This window comes from Zonotrichia albicollis, chromosome 4, assembly GCF_047830755.1.
Source record: "Zonotrichia albicollis isolate bZonAlb1 chromosome 4, bZonAlb1.hap1, whole genome shotgun sequence".
NCBI classification, from domain to species: domain Eukaryota; kingdom Metazoa; phylum Chordata; class Aves; order Passeriformes; family Passerellidae; genus Zonotrichia; species Zonotrichia albicollis.
The window spans coordinates 25,524,037-25,544,431 of record NC_133822.1 but is presented as its reverse complement, the minus strand read 5'-3'; the positions used below and the strand labels follow the sequence as shown (position 1 = coordinate 25,544,431).

The following is a 20,395-nucleotide window of genomic DNA, read 5'->3' as shown; positions in this document are numbered from 1 at the left end:
TCTCGGAGAAGGGGTTCCGCAGGCAGCAGAGGGTCCTGCATCCCCAAACCTGCCTCCCCGGTTTGGGGATGCGGAATTTGGCAGAGGATGCTGGAGTGCAGGCACTGAGGTTTGGGTGTGCAGGTGGCCTGCGAGGAGTTCCCATAAATTATTCTGTGTGTGACTCCCCGGTGGCATTGCACGGGGGTGCATGTGAGAAGCTGCAGATGTTCTTGCCATCAACCCCTCACCTTTTATCTAGGTCTCTGAAAAAAAAAAAAACCAAAAAACCAAAACCAAAAAAACAAGGTCCTGTCGGAAGAAAAAAAACAAAACCATGAAATTTGGAGCATTTCTGGGGCAGCTTTAAATTTCAGTAACAATTTTTATTGATAACCAGCTGAGGAGTAAATTGACATAACAGATCTGACGGATAGAAAAGCGCTTCCCCCATCCCCACCCTGCAGCATTCACCATTTCTCCAAAGTACCATTTGAAATCCCATCCTTCCTCCTCCGATGGAAGCTAATGTTCATTGTCTTGCCCTTGAAAAGAACAATAGTGCTGCCCAGGAGCTGTGAAGAAACCAAGCCCTCTGAAATGTTGAGCTGTATTAAATCTCCCTTACTTTCTAAGGGCTGGAATATACTGCTTACAGCCAGTCTGATTGCATGGCAGTCAAAACATTTTCCTCTTAAACATTTCCCCTGCCACCCCTACAGTAAGAAAATAGCTGTTTATAAAGCTGTGCTTGCAACAAACTCCAGTGCTGTTTCATAAGATCAGGTGTACTGGTTGTGCATCTGGGGAATATTCAACAAATAATACCACTTTATATGATACAGATTCCATTATCCTATATTTATTGTATTACCAAGAGGAAGTTATTGTTGGAGTTGTTTTTGTATTAATAAGCATCACAAATGGGTGTTTTGTTTTGGTGGATATAAGGTTTTTGTCTTCCCTTCTGTTGCTTTTCCTCTATTCTTTCACTTCACCTCTCTATATACAGCAGACTCATGTTTAAATATACATTGTTATGTATAGTTACATAACTCTGTCTTGCAAGTGCTGAAAAATGATCCCTGGCTTTATCTTCTATTTTTTAAAATTAACAGGTTTTGTGTATAATCTACCACAGTCAAAAGACAGAGGGAGGCATGCTGCTACTACATGAGGATAGTTTCCCACAAATCAGAACAAAAATAATAGAAATTAAACCCCAACAAATATCATATGCCGTGCTTTTGCTAGCCAGTGAGTCTTAAAACCAAAGAGTATAAATGTGTTTGCTAACGAGTGGATACTGAGTTGATTTAATGAGTTGGTGATGCAGTTGGTGACTGCTCATTATCATCAGAGAATTTCACTTGCTGCAGCAACTCAGAAAATAAATGAGTACAGCTCAGACTGGACTGTGTTGTGAGCAAAAATGAGAACTTCTCTCTGCAGCTTTAGCAGTCTCTGGTTTTTCTGCTTCGTATTGGTCATGCTGAGCCGTGGTTCAGGTCCTTTAACCATCCATTGCTGATCTTTCCAAGGATGGTATGGAAGAGGTGCCAGACCCTGCCTCTCATGAGCAGAGGGAGTGCCCAGACAGGTAAACAGATTCAGAGGTCTTGACAGCTGGAGATTAACAACAGGCCTTCTCTCAGAATAAAGGGCCATTCTTCTCCCAAGGGGTGGAGAGGGAATATTAGGACTCTGGTTATCATCTAACAGACATTACAGGAGATAAAGGAGCTCCAAAGGTGTGGAAAGCTCTGACTGCAGCTTGAGCAGGTCAGGTTGCTTATGAGCAAAGGCATGCCAGGAGTCCTGCTGCACTCAGCCAGTGCTGAAGTGTTTGACTGGTTGAATGGAATCACCTTATTCAGGTACCATTTATGGGAAGAAAACAGCAAAACTCTTCCCATTCTGTAGCCTACATTTTATGGGGCTTCATTCCTTAAATACCAATGTGCCCTCAGAGCTGTGGGTTACTAGATACTGCAGAAGCACAGCACATAAATAATGACATTTGTTTTATTTTGGAGTTGTTAGGAAATCAGTGTCCCCATAGGGTGTAAATACAGTAGAAGAGGGTTTGTGTGTTTGTGCTTCAAGACAAAAGTTCTTTATTCTTAAAATACATAGTTGCAGAGAAAACTGTATATTCAAAAAAACCTGATTATTTTTCCCTCCTTGGTGCACAATTTTAGAATCTGGTTCTGATTGCTTGGGCTTTGCTGTTATTGCCTGATTTTTACATGGTGCTTAAACTCAGAGATGTATGCAGTGAAACTTTAAAACTCTGTTGAGTTTTGGAAATGTTCACCTGTTAAAAAAAAAAAAAAAGAAAGAAAGCCAGCCTACAGAGAGTTTTAAAAATAGCCCAAGTCCTCCTGGAATTCAATTACAGATGCCTACCAGCTGCTTCCCCTGCCCAGGACCTGCATTTCTAGTTCCTCTGTTCCTCTGGATGTTCCTTGCAGGGGAACAGCCCGTGTGACATGACTGATGAACAGAGGGATTGCAGAGAGAGGTGCTGGGGTATGGCCCCCTGCCATCCCTCCCTGCCACCTGCTGCTCGGGCTGTCCTTTCATAGTCACGACCAGAGCTGTGCGATTGTTGTACAATGTGGATGCTGGCTGTGCGGCCACTGCTGCGACTGGCACTTTATTCTCATGCTATGTGCAATGACTTTTTCAAAAGCTTTTTATTTAGCCCCTGTAGCACTGTGTCTTACAAAAAAAAAAAAAAAAAAAAAAAAAATTATAAGAATCCTGTCTTCTTGGATCTGTATTCTGTCTGAGTTCACAGGCACACATTATGTCCCCCATTTGCTAAAACACCGAAGTGCAGACCCTGAGCTAAACTGCAGGCTTCATTTTCCCTGGAAATATATGCAGATTGTAATAGATTTGCCCCTAAGTGCCCATGCTGGATTCTCCCATAATATGGACCTTGCCCTTAAGGAATTGTTTCCAAACTTGTGGTGTAGGATCAAAATAAAAAAATAATAATTTTTAAAAAAGGCAAAACACAAAAACTCTGCTCACTTATTAAATTACATGGACTGCCTTTTGTTGAGTATCATCTTTTTTTTTGGTCCGGTTGCAGATGATTCAGCTGTCCAGTTGCAGGAGAACATTTCCCAGCAATGTAGTTTGGATGTAATCCTCTTTCTGGTATTGTCCTGTTTTCCCCCCATAGGCTTTGTGTGTGTGCCCATCTGTGTGTGGCAGTGACAGGAGCTTTCCACCCAGTCTGGCTGTCTGCAGGATCTCACTGGTTCTGTGCTGCCTTGCTCTCTTGGGTATGGTTTGACTCTTTGATTGGGAAGAATATGGTTTGAGGGTTTGTGGCAGAAATTCATTTACTAATTCATAGGGGAGAGAAGTGGGGGAGGAGAGGAGAGGGAAGGGAAATAATTCTTTGGTACAGAACAACAATCCTCCAAGGACGTAGTTACAGTATTTCTTGTTGAAGTACAACGTGTTTGTTTTCCAATCCTGTAGAAAATGCAGTGATTCCGTGGCTTAGGCTGTTGCTTGCTTAGCAGACAGCTCTGCTGCAGATACAGCTGTTCTGAGCTGAGCAGTCCCTGCTTGGTATCTGGTCCCACTGATTTCACGAGACAAATCTTATTCACAGGTCTTCACATAATATGACATGGCTGCCTGAGAGCTGGAGACATGAACACCTTGTTTGATTTGAGATTTCTCAGTGATTTTTAATTTTGGTGCAGAGATCCCAGCAGAACTGATTTTAATTAAGGACCTGATCCATAGCTCTTACATTTAATGATGGGATGTACCTGCTTATGGCGTGCAGTGCTGCCCTGCCTTGGGGATCTCAAGGCTAGCTCCAAATTAACCCATTTAATAAATCAGTTTCACAAGCAGAATTTTGCAGCTTCCCTTTCTGGTGCTGTCTTGTTTTGTTTCCTGAGGTTCCTCTCCATAGTGATGCATGGATGCACCCACAGCCTCTTATAAGCTGAGGTCAGATTTGGTGTTAAAATCAAGCAGTTCTTTGCTGTTTGATATGTAGATTTATTTTTTTCATCCTAAGATTTTAAGTTAGGATAAAGGTCAATGCTTCCAACTTCTATTTTTAAAGGAGGCTGATACCTGTGTGATATAATTGATGAAGCTGATGCCTGAGAAGCAGAAGTGCACACAGCAAGTCACTGGAGCTGACAGATTTCCAAGGGGTGTAGCTGGTTGTGTAAGCCGCTAGCTTGGATGGTTTGATGTAATGCTGTTTCCAGACACTGTGGGGATGACATGTGCCAGTGCTGGGTGTTGCCAGACAGTAACCACAGCAATTCACCCTCAACATAATTACCACCTACAGCAAGGCTAGCAGCTTTTAAATGAGGAGGAGTGGGATTCTTTATCTAGGAAAACACCAAGGACTTGATGTCTTTCTGTAAATCCACTTAATTTCTTCATTAGAAAGGCAAGGAATAGTAACAAACCTCAGCCAACACTGTGCATAATGAAGTATTTGTTTAAATACTCCCTTTGATATTAAACTGTAGCACAGCAGAATCCAGAAAAATCAGGTGGCTTTTCTTTCAGCTCATACAGAATTAGCAGTGGTTTTGGATATGGAGCACAGCACTGTTACATGGGAGGCTTTAATGTGCATTTTGAGCACTTACTTTCCCTCTCTCTGGATAATAAAATTAATAATATTGTAAGTATAGCTCTAGCCACTTACAGGCCTCTTTTGGATGGTTGATTGCTTAAAATATGCAGCAACATTGTTAGAGGGGAAAATGCCAAGTGAAAAATTCGTATTTAATTCCTTACTTCCTTTTCTTGCCTACTTTGCTAATTCATCTCATTAGTAGATTAAGAAACAAGTTGTCTTGCAACTGCAGAGGTTGTTTTTGTGTGGATGTGGGGGGATTGTATCCTTCATGGAGTGCAGACATGCAAAAAAGATGCTTGGGATTTGGTTGTTTTGCTGTGCTGGTAGGAGTAACAGATCAGGGGAATGTAAGGTGGCTTCCTTGGCACCTGATCCAAATCCCATTAAAGCCAGTAAAAAGATTTCTAATGTTATTAGAGCCATGATGGGATCACTCCAGCTGCACTTTCCTTGTGCCCTTGCTGCTAGCATTGCCTGCTCAGAGTTCCCAGTGGGATCAGTGACAACAAGCAGGAACTTTTGCACCCTTGCTCTCTGGAAACTGGTGTTTACTGGTTTAAAGGTTTCCCAGTCATTGCACCTGCTCCTGGCCATTGCAAAACTCGTGTAGCTGTAGTAGAAATGCTGATGGGGAGAGCTGCAGGGGGACCTGAGCACCCACAGTGCTCTCAAGCCAAGCCAAGTGGGCCCTTGGTGCTGTGATTTAAAATCTGCCTGCCTGGTTTGCAGATAGAATCAATTAGTTTGCCATTTATGTGATCTGCATTATTCCTTCTTGTAACTGTGGGCACAAAGCCTGACATTGGAAACGTGGTCTCTTGTGGCACAGGTCTAGGGTTTCAGTCATTTGGATGAGCCCCTTTTGATTTGTGCCACGAAGGCTGAAAAATGGTTCTGTGCTGGCAACAACTCAGGGTACCTTCAGTGCAAGATTAATTCCAGTGTAGGGGAATGCACCCACTGCCAAAAAATATTTGACAGAGCATGAAAGAAGTTCCAGTTTGCTCTGCTAGGTATGTCTGCAAAATGCTGGAGGAGTACCTGCTGTTTGCTTATGAAACACTGCAGGTATGCACAGCTGTGCTCAGCTGAGACTCAGGAGCTGAATGCCCCTCTCTGCATCCCACATCAGCTCCAACTTCTTGGTTGCTCCTCAGCCTGTAACTTGCAGCTCTCCCAGCACAGTGTTCTGCTGTCCTGCCTCATGGAAGGGTTTGGCCATCTCAGCTTTGCAATAAATGCATCTATAATCTTGTTGTTGAAGCATCCTAATTAATGTCGTAAGAGCTGGCTCTTGAGCACTGCTTTTGAGCCGTGTGAGCTCCTGGCTGTGGAATACTTGAAATGATCATAAATCTCCTTGAGATAGATTTTTCATCCCCTGAAACATAACCCCAGCCCCACTTGCACCTGAACTTCTTTTGTGTGTAATTTAATACCAGCAGCAGGAGAAAGCATCTCAAGTGATTTCCTGTGAACCTTTGCTCGAGGTGAAGGAGGAGACAGATGCATTCACTGCCTGAAAAATGCTTGGCTGTTGGATCAATAGATCAGATAGTTTGGTGTGAGGGACTGAAATCTCTTTTGCCACTATTAGAATAGTATGAAGCAGATTTTCTTTTCTCATTGAGGCTGTGTGACAGGTGCAGTGGTAGTTAGGCCAAGAGATGGGCTTGCATTTGTAAAGCTAAAAAATCTCTGGCCTCTCTCAAGGCTGAGGGCATTCAGTAGGCACACAGCTCACTGCCCAGCAGGCACAGTCAGCATCTCCCCACAAAGACCCCATGCTCTTGGAAGGATGTGGGAATAATACATCTCATGTGAAAGCTCTGTCCTTCAATGCAATCAGTGTGGGTGATACCATAAACCCTGTGGTAGTACTTACAGAGTAACTTGCGCTGTTAAAGGGAAACATTAAAATAATTGTGGGATTTTTGACTCTTGACTGCATTTCCCTCTGCCTGTGCTATGTTGGCTCAAGTTTGGAGTCCTAATTTAGGTAAAACTTTAGGCAGGAGGAGAATATTGTGAGGCACACTGCTTACTTGCAGGTAGTGCACACTCCCATTATCATCAGTGCTATGCAAAGACCACAGCATCTTTCTGGAGCAGACTGTAAATTAGGGCCTGCCAGATCTGCCCATGTCCCCTCAATCCTACTTTTGTCTTTTGCCTTAGGATAGAAGATTTATATTTGCATGTCACAAAGCAGATCATAATGGTTATCTCAGAGCTCATTGTTATTTTGCAGTGTTTTTATGAGGCTGGCAGCCTAATGCTGCAAAGTTGTTTGTAATGTTAAGCTTCTACACCTAAAGCAGTGAGGTATCCATGGTAACTGTCTTGCCTGTACACAGTCCCTCGGCAGCCTTTTCACACAGGTCAGAGCACGCACATTCCCAGAAACTGACTCAATTTAGTCTGCCTTAAACATCAGGTAATTTAAAAAAGGCACTGGCTCTAATATTTTTTTTCTTTTTTGGTAATAGAATTTGGTTTTAATTAGCCATTTGAGCATTCTGCTAGTGAAAACAAAATAAAACACCTTTGCCACTGTAAATATGTGTGTTGCTCAGACCTATTCAAATTAAACCTGAGTCTTGTGCTAAAAATGTTAAGGGCTTTGCAGCAAGCAGATTCCAAATTAAAGTTTCTACTTAACACTGCAGAACATCCTGCTGTGAGGTTTGCCGTAGCATTTTTTTATCTAGGTCTTCTGTCAGTACTTGGTATACTCAGTTTCCTTTGACTTCTCTCATAGTTGAGTCCAAGATTAGACTCCAAAAATTATCCTACTTCCTTCCCCATCTCCTTGTTGATTTGCAGAATACATGTTCATCAAGATGAGTTTCTGTTCTTGTCTATAATGATTTTTTGCAGTAGTCTGAGGTACTTATCTGCATATACCAAAGCCTGAGGAAAATTCTCTGCAGAACCAGCTGCCATGCTTGGAACTTTTTCATCTGCCAGCTTGCTCCCATCTTAAAGTTTTCCTGTCTAATTTTTTTGGACATCATTTTGCTTCATCTTGGTTTGTTCTGTCAGTTCCAATGCTTTTGCTAAAGTGAATCATCAGGTGTGTTTCTGCTGGGAGTTTGGCTTGGTGACTCAAGAGTAGAGGAGAAGGAAAAGGCTCAACTTTTAAGCAGATGCTTTCTTCCCAAGTGCTCACTTGCCCTTTCCCAGTGTCCTCCAGAGCTGCTTTGTTAAACAAGAGGCAGAATTGCCAGAGTAACTGAAGGGCAAAAGCTACAAATCAAGTGTCACATGGATTGTAATGTGTCCTTGGAACAGCCAGGGGATAGGGAGGAAAAAGGCAAATTCGGAGGGGACAAGGAGGAAGAAAAAAATATGGAGGACAGCAAAGGAGGAGAGACAAAATCCAGATCCTCTCCTGGTCTCCTGCATCATCCCTTCTGCACTATATAAATCTGTCAGGCTTTTGGCTGAGTCTCAGCAGCTCATGGTGCCACAGTTAGAATGCTAATGCTTGCTTCTACTTATGAGGAGTTTTAGGCCAGAGAGGGACATTAAGTATGTAGGTGGAGGCATCAAGTGACACTCAGTCCTTTGCAGTAAAAAAAGACATTTCATCATCAAGTGGACCCACAGGGAGACAGAAAGGCACTAACATGTATAGGAAACCAATTTATGAAACAAAGCCTTTGCAAAGTGGTAATTAATTAAAGGAACTAAATAATGGTGACGTTCTGGTCAGTGTTATTTAGGGCTAAATGAGGGATCTGGTGTTCATAGGCTGTCATCAGAGCTGAGAAGGCTGATGCTGTGGCTGTCTCTGCCATGCAGAGACATTCTTTGGTGCCTCAGAGGATAAGGTACTTTGGACTTTGTTAGTACAAACCAGAAGAGTTTTCTGTGGGAGTGAGAAGGAGAATTTGGAGTCACCAGGAGCAAGTGAGTGTGTGTCCCCAGGTCCACACCAGCAGAATGTCTCACTGGGGAAGGGAGCCTGGAGCTTCTCTCTAAGAAGCTGCCTTTTGTTCAAAAGCTGAAGTGTTTCTACCATTGTTTTTTGTATAAACCAGTAGTATTTTGCTAACAATATTTATCAGATAGACAAACTGCAGATTTTTTTCACATTAGGATCTTGGTAACATGTTTTCTTGCTATGGGAGTTCTGTGTTTAGCCTGTTGGAGTCAGGGTTCCAGCTGATATTTTGGATCACTGTCGTGCTCTCCATGTCTCCTCATCAGAGATTTCATAAAAACTCTTTTCCTCTTGAACTTACATTGGGTTGCACTGGATTTTGGATCCAATACAAATAGACTTGGTACACTTCATGTTCTCTTTTAAACACATGTGGATTGCTAAAGAGGGTCAAACCAGAGGATTAAGAGTGTTTCTTGCTGTGTGGCCATCACCAGATGCTTCAGAAGGTCTAAGAACCCCCACTGCAGGCACACTTCAAGTTTTCTATTCTTCCTGAAATCTTGGGATAATCCTTAACAGTAAGATCATAAATCTGTGGGCCCTAAAGCAAGAGATTTTGTCTTCTTTCCCATAGTTGTTTTTTTTAACATTTGCTATTGTAACTGGTTTTACTTGTTGTCTATAGAAATGCCCAAATCCTTTTCTGAGTCTTGCTGAATTCTTGGCCTTGGTGACTTCCCATGGCCATGTAATTATGTGTGGGCTAACAATTCCTTCTTTATCACTTTTTCATTGATCCTCTTCACATTTCACTGGGGGATACTTTTTGAGTGGGAGAAGAGACAGGAATTCCCAACCTCCCATCTCCACCCCATTGAAGCTTTGCTGTGCTTTTGCCGTGTCTTTTCCGAGGTCAGCAATCCCAATCTGTAATACCAGAGTTTTTCCACAACTTTGTGTGTTCCCAGCACTTTTCTGACCCTTCTAGGAAATGACAACCTGGTGAAAACACAGCTCTTAGATGAAACTGTGTCACGGATTCAACTTAGAGCACTAATTTTGTCTGTATTATTTCTCACCCTACTCCACGTTTTCACAAGATGTTTTGCTGTGTTCGGAGCAGAGGATTTTACCAATAATGAGAATACCCTAAGCAGTCAGTTCTGTAGCCTCTGAAACTGTTGCTGGCTTTTGTTTTGTGTTCATTAAAAGCACTGACTTGGTGCCATGCCTGTGCAGTTTAATTCCCAGTTACTGGAACTGTAAAATTCTTCTTGGTTTTCATAATGCTGTTGAGCCCTGATGTTAGGATGTTGTGTGGCATTTATCAAAGAGATGTCAGGAGTGGAATATCAGCACCCTTGAAACACAGAAGAAAAAATTTGCTGTTCCAGGACTTCCAGAGCAGGTTTCCTGCTGGCTCCCAGTCAATCTGTGCTGTACTTAACACCTCTAAAGAAGCCCATGACATTGTATTTCCATAGCTACATGCTGTGCATGTAGGAACATTCCAGTGATAATATATTTCTCCTTGGAAGCAATAGACATTTAGACATTATAATGGCAACAGCTTCATAATAAATATATGCTAAAATCTGGTATGATGAAACAGCTAATGCACATGTGCTGCAGTCTTATCTGGGACATAAATAACTCCACAATTTTAGCAAATATTAAATATAAAGGGGCAATTTAATATTATGGGTGAACAGCTTGCATATTAAATTTTATATAAACATGAATCTGTCTATTAGAAGTGGGAATTTGAAAAGCTGAGACAGGCTCATGAAAATGTGACTTCATCTCCCTCTTGTCTGTACCTTTGAACAGCTGATTTAATTTCAAGCAAATTTTGGTCATTTTTTCAATTAGTTATGGAGTGGCTTCAATGTTTTAGGTTTTTTTCTGTGTAACATAGAAGATAACTTTTTCCCGATCTTGGGAAATCTGGCATTTAGAAATTGTTGTTGCTCCTGAAATAAGATGACACCTAAAAAACTATTGGGCTCTGATATGACAGCCAAATATCTCTGACAGTTATTAAAAACAAAATGCTACTCTCTTAATACAATGTCTCAGTTTCATGCAGCAACTTTGGCTAATAGAATTGGTTTATGAACCTTCTGCTGCAGTGCTGCACAAAGTCAGAATTATTTCCATGGCAGTCTTCAAAGGATGTTATTGGATTTATTTGTTTCAACTGATGAAATTTTAGACTCCAAGAGTGAAAAGCTAATATTGGCCTCTAATTTAAAAGAGACGATTGTGAACTGCTTTGGAAAAAGAGAGGTTTTTCCTAGCAAAAGTTGCCTTCAAAACTCAGAATGTCTGTCTGTTGTTTGGAAGAGAAGCTCTGTCATAAAAAGTTCAGATATGCCAGGAAAGACTATCACCATGTGCCAGGAAAGCTCCTTAACCAAGTCACTGTAGGTTTGTGAATCGGTGGGTAAAGTCCAGGGTAATCCCTGAGTGAGCCTGGAGAGGAGCTTGTCCTGCTCACTAAAGAATGACAATACTGGGAGGTGGGGTAGCCTGGCCTAGCCCAGGCTCTGAGCCAGGAGCTGGTTCCTCATTGCTGAGGAATAAACCTCCCAAAGGCTTTTTTCCAGTCTCCTGAGGAGCTCAGCACCAGGGATGTGGCAGAGCCCAGCTGTTCTCTGGCAGCACAGCCTTTGCCAGGGCAGGAACAAGAGCTCAGGTGGGGAATGATGTTGTTTTAGTCACAAGATGATCCAGTTCTCACACTTGATCAAGGGGTCCTTTCCTTCTGGTGAGGCTTTACCTCCTAATCCTGCATTGCCATTATTTCTTAGCTACTTGGGAGTGGATTTGCTGTTTGAGGAAGAGGAGGTGTGGCTCCTTGTGGTGACAGCCAAGTGTTAGCAGATATGTCCTTGCTGAGAGTCAGCAGCAAGGACCTGACAAAAATCAACAAATCTACCAGAGGAGTTGCTTAATATTTATTTGGTATTTGCCATATCTGGCAATCAATGTCTATCCACATATTTTAGGGGTTTTTTTTCCTTTTCTTTCTCTTTTTTTTTATGACCCTCTGGCTCTGGCCGCACAGGTTTCACATTTCCAAGTACTATTCCTAGGACCAGGAGCAGTAGAAATTAGCATAGTGGTGGGGTGATTGGTTTTGTTCTGGACTTTTTATTCAGTGTAGACTGGAATTCTCATACAAGCACAAAATTTTAGGTGCTGGACTTCAGGTGCCAGTTTTTATCCTGATACCATCCTGAAAAGGATTATACAGTTGGGAGAGTTGACATGAATAGAAAATTCCCGACCAAATTTACTGGAAATTTATTCAAGCTGCTACTACTACTACTACTACTACTTTTTTTTTTTTTTTTTAACTGGGGAACATGAATTATAAATATTTTCAAATTATCTCTGTCAAAATGGATAGCTAATAAAGCACTAGACTTGTAGTGTTTTCTAACTTTGCTCTACTTTTCTGTTTGTCTGAAATGGCACCTAATTTCACAGATGCAGTGAAAGCAGTGCAGGAGCTGGCTTTGTTCCAGGTGGGAATTGTTCTCCTCTGCTTGGAAAAGGAAGGGGATGCTTTGGTGGTTTGTTTTCCCTGCTGTGCTGTGCAGCACAGAGCGAAGGGACAATCTGCCCATCACTGCAGTCACCACTTAGGACATCTCCTGCTGTATCCTTACCACACCCACATTATTTTTTGGAGCAGATTTGTGCTGGTTTTCCAGCAAGGTGGATGCTAAGACAATTTTTCCCCACACCACTGATAATGATTTAAATATTTCTGCTGCCCTGAACCGCTGCAAGGTTGGTTCCCTTCTGCTTTTCCTGGTTTGCTGTGTGGATGGAAGCTGCTGGAATATGTTTTGACCAGCTGTTTTCCTTTGCACTAGCCACAAGTATATTTGGAGGCTGACACAAACACATATACACACTTGTTTTTTTCTTCTTAATGCCTGAAATCCAAGAAATCAGCAACAATTTGGTATCTGTTCCCATCTAAGAATGCAAGAGGCGTTTCCCAGAAGTGTCAGGTGTGTTGATCATTTTGTCAGGCTGGCTCTCAGGGCACTCTGGATACAGGGTTGCTGATCATTGTCCAAAGCACATCTTTAAATCACGGAAAGACAGAATGTGGCAGTTCCATGTGTTGGATATAATGGTATTCTGAGGTGAGTGGCACTGGAGGAAAAAATGGTCACTTTTGACTCAGTCTTGGGATTGTTTTGAGACACTTCATAAGCCCCTTGATTATTTTGCAAGGATGCTGAAAATTAGTTTCTTTTATAATCACTTTTTTAAAAAAAAGTAATATAGACATATAGAGCACTTCTAACTGAATAATTCATATTACTGTGAACATTTCTGTTGGTTGAAGAAAGTGGCACAGGACATGGTTTAATGTCATGTACACAGTAAAACTAGAAACTGTTAAGAACCAATGAGAAGTATTCATTTAGTATTATATTAGTACTACCCAAAAATCATGTCAAATCCAAAGAAAAGCCTATAACCTGGGTTGCAAAATAATTCTGATAACCTGGTTTAGAAAGTGCATAGGTTCCTTCAAAGGCAAGCAGTGACCTAAGTACAAATTCTGAATTTCTCAAGTGTCATCAGCAGTCTTCAGGGTGACCTCATTGTGGTCTTCCAGTGCCTGAAGGGAGCCCACAGGAAAGATGGAGAGAGACTCTGGACAAGAGCCTGGAGTGACAGGACAAGGGGCAATGACTTCACACTGACAGAGAGCAGGTTTAGATGGATATGAGGGAGAAATTGTTCCCTGTGAGGGTGCTGAGGCCCTGGCACAGCGTGCCCAGAGAAGATGTGGCTGTCCCTGAATCCCTGGCAGTGTCCAAGGCCAGGCTGGATGGGGCTCTGAGCAAGCTGGGATAGGAGAAGCTGTTCCTGCCCATAGCAGGGGGTGGGATTGGATGAACTTTAAGGTCCCTTTCAACCCAAACCAGGCTATCATTCTATGATTTTGTGATCTTTATTAGTAGTCAAGGAAGAAGTCAAGAAGTCAGTGGAACTGGTGGCAGGTAAAAATGAGCAGAAAACTGAAATACAGAAGTGCCTCCTGACTTAAATTGAGAGCTCTGAGCCAACAGGTGAAGATTCTGCTGTATCTGATCCAAACCAGGGCAGGCACTGCATCTGCTGAGCATCCCTTACCTAGTAAATCAGGTGTCTGTAATGCTCTGGCTTTGAAGCTCAACCTAATAGCAATATGGCAAAAGAGAATAATGTCATGAAATTGGTGTTTGGCCACTTCTGTTATTTTCCTTTGCTGCCTGTCACAAATTGCTCATAAAACGTCAGAGCACGGTAGTGCTCATAAGTATGCATCTGGAAATTAAGTGTCTGTTTTGGTAAATATTCACATTAGGGCACTTAGGGGTAATTTTTTTTTTCTTGCAGAGTATGAGGAGTTCCACAGAGAAATCCTGTTAAAAAATAATGGGATTTGTGTGCATAACTCCCTGTGCATCACTTTGAAAGTTTACCCCCTGCAGCATAAGAGTTAGATAATTTTAGTCTTTGAAAATTGTGCTTCTCAGATCTGGTCTTTTCCTACAGTCTTTTATTGATGGTGCACTCCTAAATGCTTCTGAATAATTGTGATCAAATCTTATATTGTTTTCCTTCTGTGGTGGAGAACTTGAGTTATTGTGTATCTCAGTGCTTTGTCTTGTGCTGGAGGAAGTCTGAAGGGAAAAATTACAGAGGTGCAAACATGACCTGGTTTGTAAGTGCACAGTTTATATGCACAAGTGACAGATATAAACAATAATATTTGCCCACAGCAAAGACTTGTTATCTCTATATATAAATACATATATACATATCTAGAGATCTGATATTTGAGCAAAAAAACCCCATTCAGCAGCTACTAATACTTTATGGCCTAATAGAAAACTTATATAATTACAAAATCAAACTGTGTTTTTCAAAGTGTTTTCTTCTCAGTCTAAGTATAAACATCCCAATGCTGTGGTTTTCACTAACCCAAACAATTTTTCTCTCCTGCTATATTCCTAGTGGAGCCACTTTTTAGAGTTACTGCCAAAAAAATCTTTCTCTTAATATGATGCTTTCCTGAGTTTCTTCAGGGTGCAAAATTGGACAGTTATCAGGCAAAACCTGTGGGTTTTCTTGTGATGTATCCAGTATTCTTTTCCCTATCCATATTGAAAATGAACTGGCAATAGCAGTTATTTTGCAATAGTTTGGCACTTAAGCTTCCAGCTTTCTATGGAACCTGGAGCTGCAAAGGAAAGAAAAATTAAAAGACTGCTTGAAAAATGAGCTCTTTTTAGAGCAACTACATTTTGGTTTTAAAGAAGGTCATGCTTGGGTTTTTTTTTTATCTGAGCCTGTCAATGCATCTCTGCATTAGTTACAGTCTCAAGTTTATCAGTTAGTATTTGTGATGCAGGAAATTTGTATGGAGAGAAGTGGGATTCCTCCCAGTTTTGTGTAGGATTGAACAATGGCACATTTTAAATGTGGGGTGTCTCTGCCTAATGAGAGACAGCTGAGAGGTGTGGGTGGCCAGCTCTGTTCTCCTAAGAGGACTGTGTCATGAAGTCTGGTGCATATTTTGGGTTGTTTTTTCTTTTTAGACTTGGATAAAACACTTTTGCCTGGCAAAGTGCATGTCTGCTCCTTCTCCTGCTTAAGTTGCTGGCAAATCTCCTGTTGATTTTAGTGGAAGCAGAACTGGACACCAGCTGGACCAAACTTCATATTTGAAAGTGCTTTTTTCCCTGGTGTGAATAAATGCCCCAGTGTGCAAATAACTGTGCTGTTGGGTGTCATATTTTATTGGTGAAAATATATCACTTTCAACTATCAGTTGGCTATGAAAACATCTTGTTGCAAAAAGATCAAAACCAAGAAAAAGCTCACTCTGTGTAAAAGCAAACAAACAACTCCCCAAAACAAACAACTTCTCCCAATTTGTGAGCCCCCTGGAAGCTGCTGGCATCATGAAAACAGAAATTTTCCACTTTGTGGACATAATAGGAGTCAAGACTTCGGGGCTGTCTTCCAAGCCTGTGCTTGTGCAACTCCATGCGTGTGGTAGCCGTGGCCTCAGCTGATCCCTTTTGGAGACAGGGAGATTTCTGTGTCATCTTGCATTTCAAGAGCAGGTTGTATCATAATTTAAAGACTTCTAAAACCAATTGTGGTATCTCCGCAGAAGCCACTTGCACAAAACTTCTCCCACCATGTTTTGTCTCCAAGAGAAATAAGGGAACAAAATGGGTGAAAAGCAACAACAACATAAGCAACAACCAAAAAAATCATCCTGAAGTGGGCACTCAGACCAAGTAGACTAGAAATTTCATTTATAAATAATGACAAGAAACATACAGAAATACGTGTCTTTTAAACAGCCTTCATAGAAAGCCTCATCTATATTTACTACAGGAAAAGGTAGCATGATGTCTTCATAGATTATGTGAGATGACATATTTTTTTCACCCAGCTTGTTCTCCTAATGTAGACCACAAGATCTTCAAATAGTTTCTGTCTGAGAAGCCACCTAGTCGTGGTTTAGTAACTGCCAGCAGTACAGACTATCACACCTCTTCTTAAGCTGTTCCAATAGCTAAATGCCACTACTGTTATATAAAATAAAAATAAAATTCATAACCCACAAACTGAATAACCCAGCTGCCTCTGCCTCTTTTCTAGCTGAATTTCTCCATTTTCAGCTTCTCACCACTATGTCTTGCACCTTTTATCTTTAGACTGAAGTCATCCATTATATCAGATTTCTTATGTAGATAGTCAGAAACAGAGTTCATGCTTAGACTGATAAACTCAGTAGATTGAATGCCTTGAATTTCTGATGAAAATACTTGTTTTATTCTCTAATCGCTCTTGTGGAGCTTCTCCAAACCTGATCCAATTTGTCAGCATTCTTGAACTGTGGACACTAACTTGTGATGTGGTATTATTGCTACAGTAATGTGCTCCTGCATGTGAATAAGTGAGAGAGTCTCATAAATCCCACATAACAGCTCTTGTTACCCTTTGCAGAATTGTGGGATTTGGGGAGTTGTCATTGCACTGATTTTTCTCTTGGGCTTTTAATTCTTCCCCAAAGTCATGACCTCCTAGAACAGAATCCTCCATTTTTTATGGGGTGTTCTCTATTTTATTGTTAATAAGACATACAGAGGTTTGGACATAATGACACTCATATTGTTTACTTCTAGTCAGTTTTATAAATGATGCCTAAATTTTTAGCAGTGACTTGACCTCATCCCCTCTTTTTGTGTGTGTGTCCTTTCCAAACACAATTAATAATTATTTTCTGTATTATTTAATTTCATTAAGAAAAGCCTCAAATGAGACAGACAATACACACTTCATGAGTTTGCCCATTAGAAGCCCATATATTTGTTTATGATTTCTTGCTTTAAATTGCACGTTGAATTCTATCAGGCACTGAGTTGTTAAGCCATTTGATAACTATCCTTCTGGGCTTACTTAATCAAAAATTTTGCCTTACAGCATTGTGTCACACTGCACAGTTTATCAAACTTTACCAGAATGATATTTTTATTTTTAGCAAAAGCAGAAGATAATCTTCAGAAGTTTCAGAAGGTCTGTTTTGGCAAACCTGTACTGAGGCAATTATTACATGATGCCAACATTAAAACTGCCATCAGTATATAGTAACTTCCTTTAATTTTGTGTTAATGGAATGCAAAATCAGCCATTCCTTTGCCTCTCCTAGAACTGACATCAAACTCATGGCAGGGAGCTGGATATCATTAAAATGTGTAAGTACTTCCTGGTACTTTTGGAAAAGTATCATTGCATGTGAGATGTCTCAGAGTTCTCTGGGATTTTGTGTCTCTTCCAAACTTTCTGAAAATCTGTATTAGTAGACCAGAGATCCCCAACAGCTCCTCTTTTATACTTGGCTGCAAGTTATTAAAATATGAAGATTTAATAAGCCTAGTTTTCATACCTCTTCCTGGATTAATGCTGAAATATGCTCACAGCATCATCCACTGTATTACTGGTTGGATGTAGCTGCCTTTTCTGTGTAATCACTGATAATCTGAGCATTTCCACTTCATTAATTTAATACAGATTAAGAACCAGAAGAGATCACCAGACCCTCTTATTCAGCCTGCAGAATGTTGTATGTATAATTCCAACTCCTTAAGCAGTGTGCAGAGTTATATAAGGCAGGATAGATAAGTTTTGGTGGTGTAATAGGGAGAGCTGGTGCTGATGCAGGTATCCATGGTAAGCCTTAGGTACCTCTCTCAGCCTTTGCTTCCTGGCACATCCTCATGTGGAACCAGCCTTTTGTAGGCTCAGAGAGGGCAAGTGAATAAACCATTGTATTAAGGCATTTAAATCAAGTTTAAAGACCAACGAGTATAATGAAATACGGACTGAGAAAATGGAATTTGTTTGTGTCTACATGTTCCTACTAGAATAATTATTCCCTATTGGAAACTTTTGCCTGTCAATCCCCAGCTATTTAAAACTGCAACAACAATATCCAGTTGTTGCTTTCTTGTGTCCTCAGTCTTTATCCTAGCTTTTGTTAGGGACAATGCAGTGGTATTCATCAGCAACAATAAGACTGTTATGTTTCATTGTGTTTTTTCCAAAGCTATACAATGTTCTATCCATTATGGAAGGATTGCAGTCAGCTGAGTGATGTTTACATGTCACTTCCATACCCTAATAAGAGGTATAAAAGTGTATTGTAGCCAGCAGGGGAGAGTTTCAGTATGGAAGGCCAGGACTTTTGCCTCGTATAGAAACATAATCGGGGAAGATAGCACTGCCCTGCTTAGTGTGCTTTTATTTTTCGCCTCTGCTTTAGTGGCACAAGTGTGTGTAGTAGCTGCAGAAAACTGCTTATTCATGCTGCTGCTGTGATCGTTTGCTTTTGGGCAGTATTAATTTTGTGGCTGTGCTAAGTTAGGAGCCCATTCCCAGGGACATCAATGGTGTGGCTGTCTGGCTTGTCCTGGCAGTGACCGGACAAACTCGTCCGTGTGATGGGGCTGTTCTTGCCTGTGTTTGCTGACATTCCCATAAAATCATTCCCACACACCTTTGCCAGCAGAATCAGCACTTCTTCTAGAAGCTGGGTCTTTCCAGCTTTTTCTAGGATGATGCCTCACAGTCACATGCTGGAGGTGATGGGTGTTTCTGATACATTCCTTGGGCATTTCTCTGTGCATTCCTCAGCCCCGGTTCGTGTGGCTGGGCCCTTCTGCTCTTTGTAGTGGCAGCTCATTTCACAAGACTCATGGAAGTCATATGGCTGCCTGAGGTCATCACAGAGGAGATGAGGATCCCGAGTTTGCAAATATGTGGGTTGAGCCTGGGGTGCGTTTCTGACACAGCTGTCAGGCAAAGCAGAGGTTCCACCACATTTCTGCTTTTCAAACACGGCATCCTTGACTCTTGACACTTCAGCTTCTGGGAACTATAACTATTGTCTGGATTCATGGGAGGTTGAGAGAGAGCAGGAATCCTAATAATTAAGACTTCTTGGAAGAAGAAATTAAATCTGCTTCTTAGTTTGGATATGGGTGGAGCAGGATTCCTTCCCTTTTCTGTAGCCAGCTGGAGAAACATCTTCATATCCCCTGGTGTCTTTGAAGGTAACAAGGCAGGAGGAAGATCTGAGATGTGCTGGTAGTTAGTATTCAGACCCCAGTGCTAAATCACTCAGTTTATTAGTCAAAAGCTATTTTATGGTTTTAAACATTCTTCTTGATAAAATAAGGGCTGTTCTGGTTAAACAATAAAGCTCGTGACCACAGGTAGTATTCTTAACTATCTATAGATGGCTTTTGGTGTTTCTTCCCATGACTGCTCTGTGACTGTTTATATAATTTACCATTAGTCATCAGCAGACTGCAGAGGTTGCTGGTTGAGGAGGTTGACTCAAACTGAGTGGTTAGTCAAGTGCTATGGCAAATGCCAGCCTTTCTGTTGACAAGATCATGTCTCAAGACAGTGCCCATTCTGGATTGGGTCCTCGTTAGGAGTTAGGAAGAGTTTCTGCTCTGTGATCCCATTTGTGTGACAGTTTTATGATTCCGTGATATATATGCCTGCGAAAGCTTGAAAAGGGGCTTTAGCCTTTTTCTCAGTCCATGTTTATCAGTTCTGGTGGGAACTCTTTTCCCATCACTAATATATTTTTCTTCTTCAGGAGATGAGGAAAATGAGGTTCACTTTGCTGTGAGACACTGGATTTTGGTCCCAGCTAAAGACAGGATGTTGAGCAGGAGGAGCTGGTGCTCTTACCCATCTTAAAATGAGCTTGGTTACTGTACTTGCCCATTATTGTACCACTCCAGGTTAAACCCCATCACAACCAGGCTGTGTGAGGTCCTCAGAGACTTCTGGTTCTTTGCCTTGCTCTGTAGTGCAGAGCACATTGGATTAATCTCACCTGGAAAATCCACCCAGGAAACTCCCTGTAGGTGATGCTTCTTATTTTTCTTGCAGCTATTATATTTATAGCTTTTGATATTTTACTGTAGGCCTTGTACTTTCCTTGGCTGTATGAGGGAATTTTGTACAAACTATTCAGACTATTTTATCAAAGGAAAGCATCAGAATGGGAGAACTAGGAAAGAATGGCTGGTTGATATTGTCAGGCAGCACACAAAGTCCTGCATTTTGGCACTTTTTTCAGGTGGACAAGGCTATTGTCTTCAAGGCCTGAAGCACTGAAGCCCCTCTGTGGTGTGTGGTTGCCACTGGAAATATTGCCAAGTTAACAGGGAAGTGGGAGTGAGAGTGTCTGGGACTTGCTTCCCTGCTGCCTGCTGCCTGTGGCGGCCACAGAGATGTTTTGATTGAAAACTTGACTGCTG

At 41.4% G+C, this 20,395-nt stretch overlaps 1 protein-coding gene across 6 annotated transcripts in view; it reads left to right on the top strand.

The window, feature by feature from the left end:
* The window catches only part of ITPR2 (inositol 1,4,5-trisphosphate receptor type 2), a 248,316-nt gene that overhangs the window by 151,364 nt on the left and 76,557 nt on the right, over positions 1-20,395 (top strand). The window lies entirely within an intron of this gene.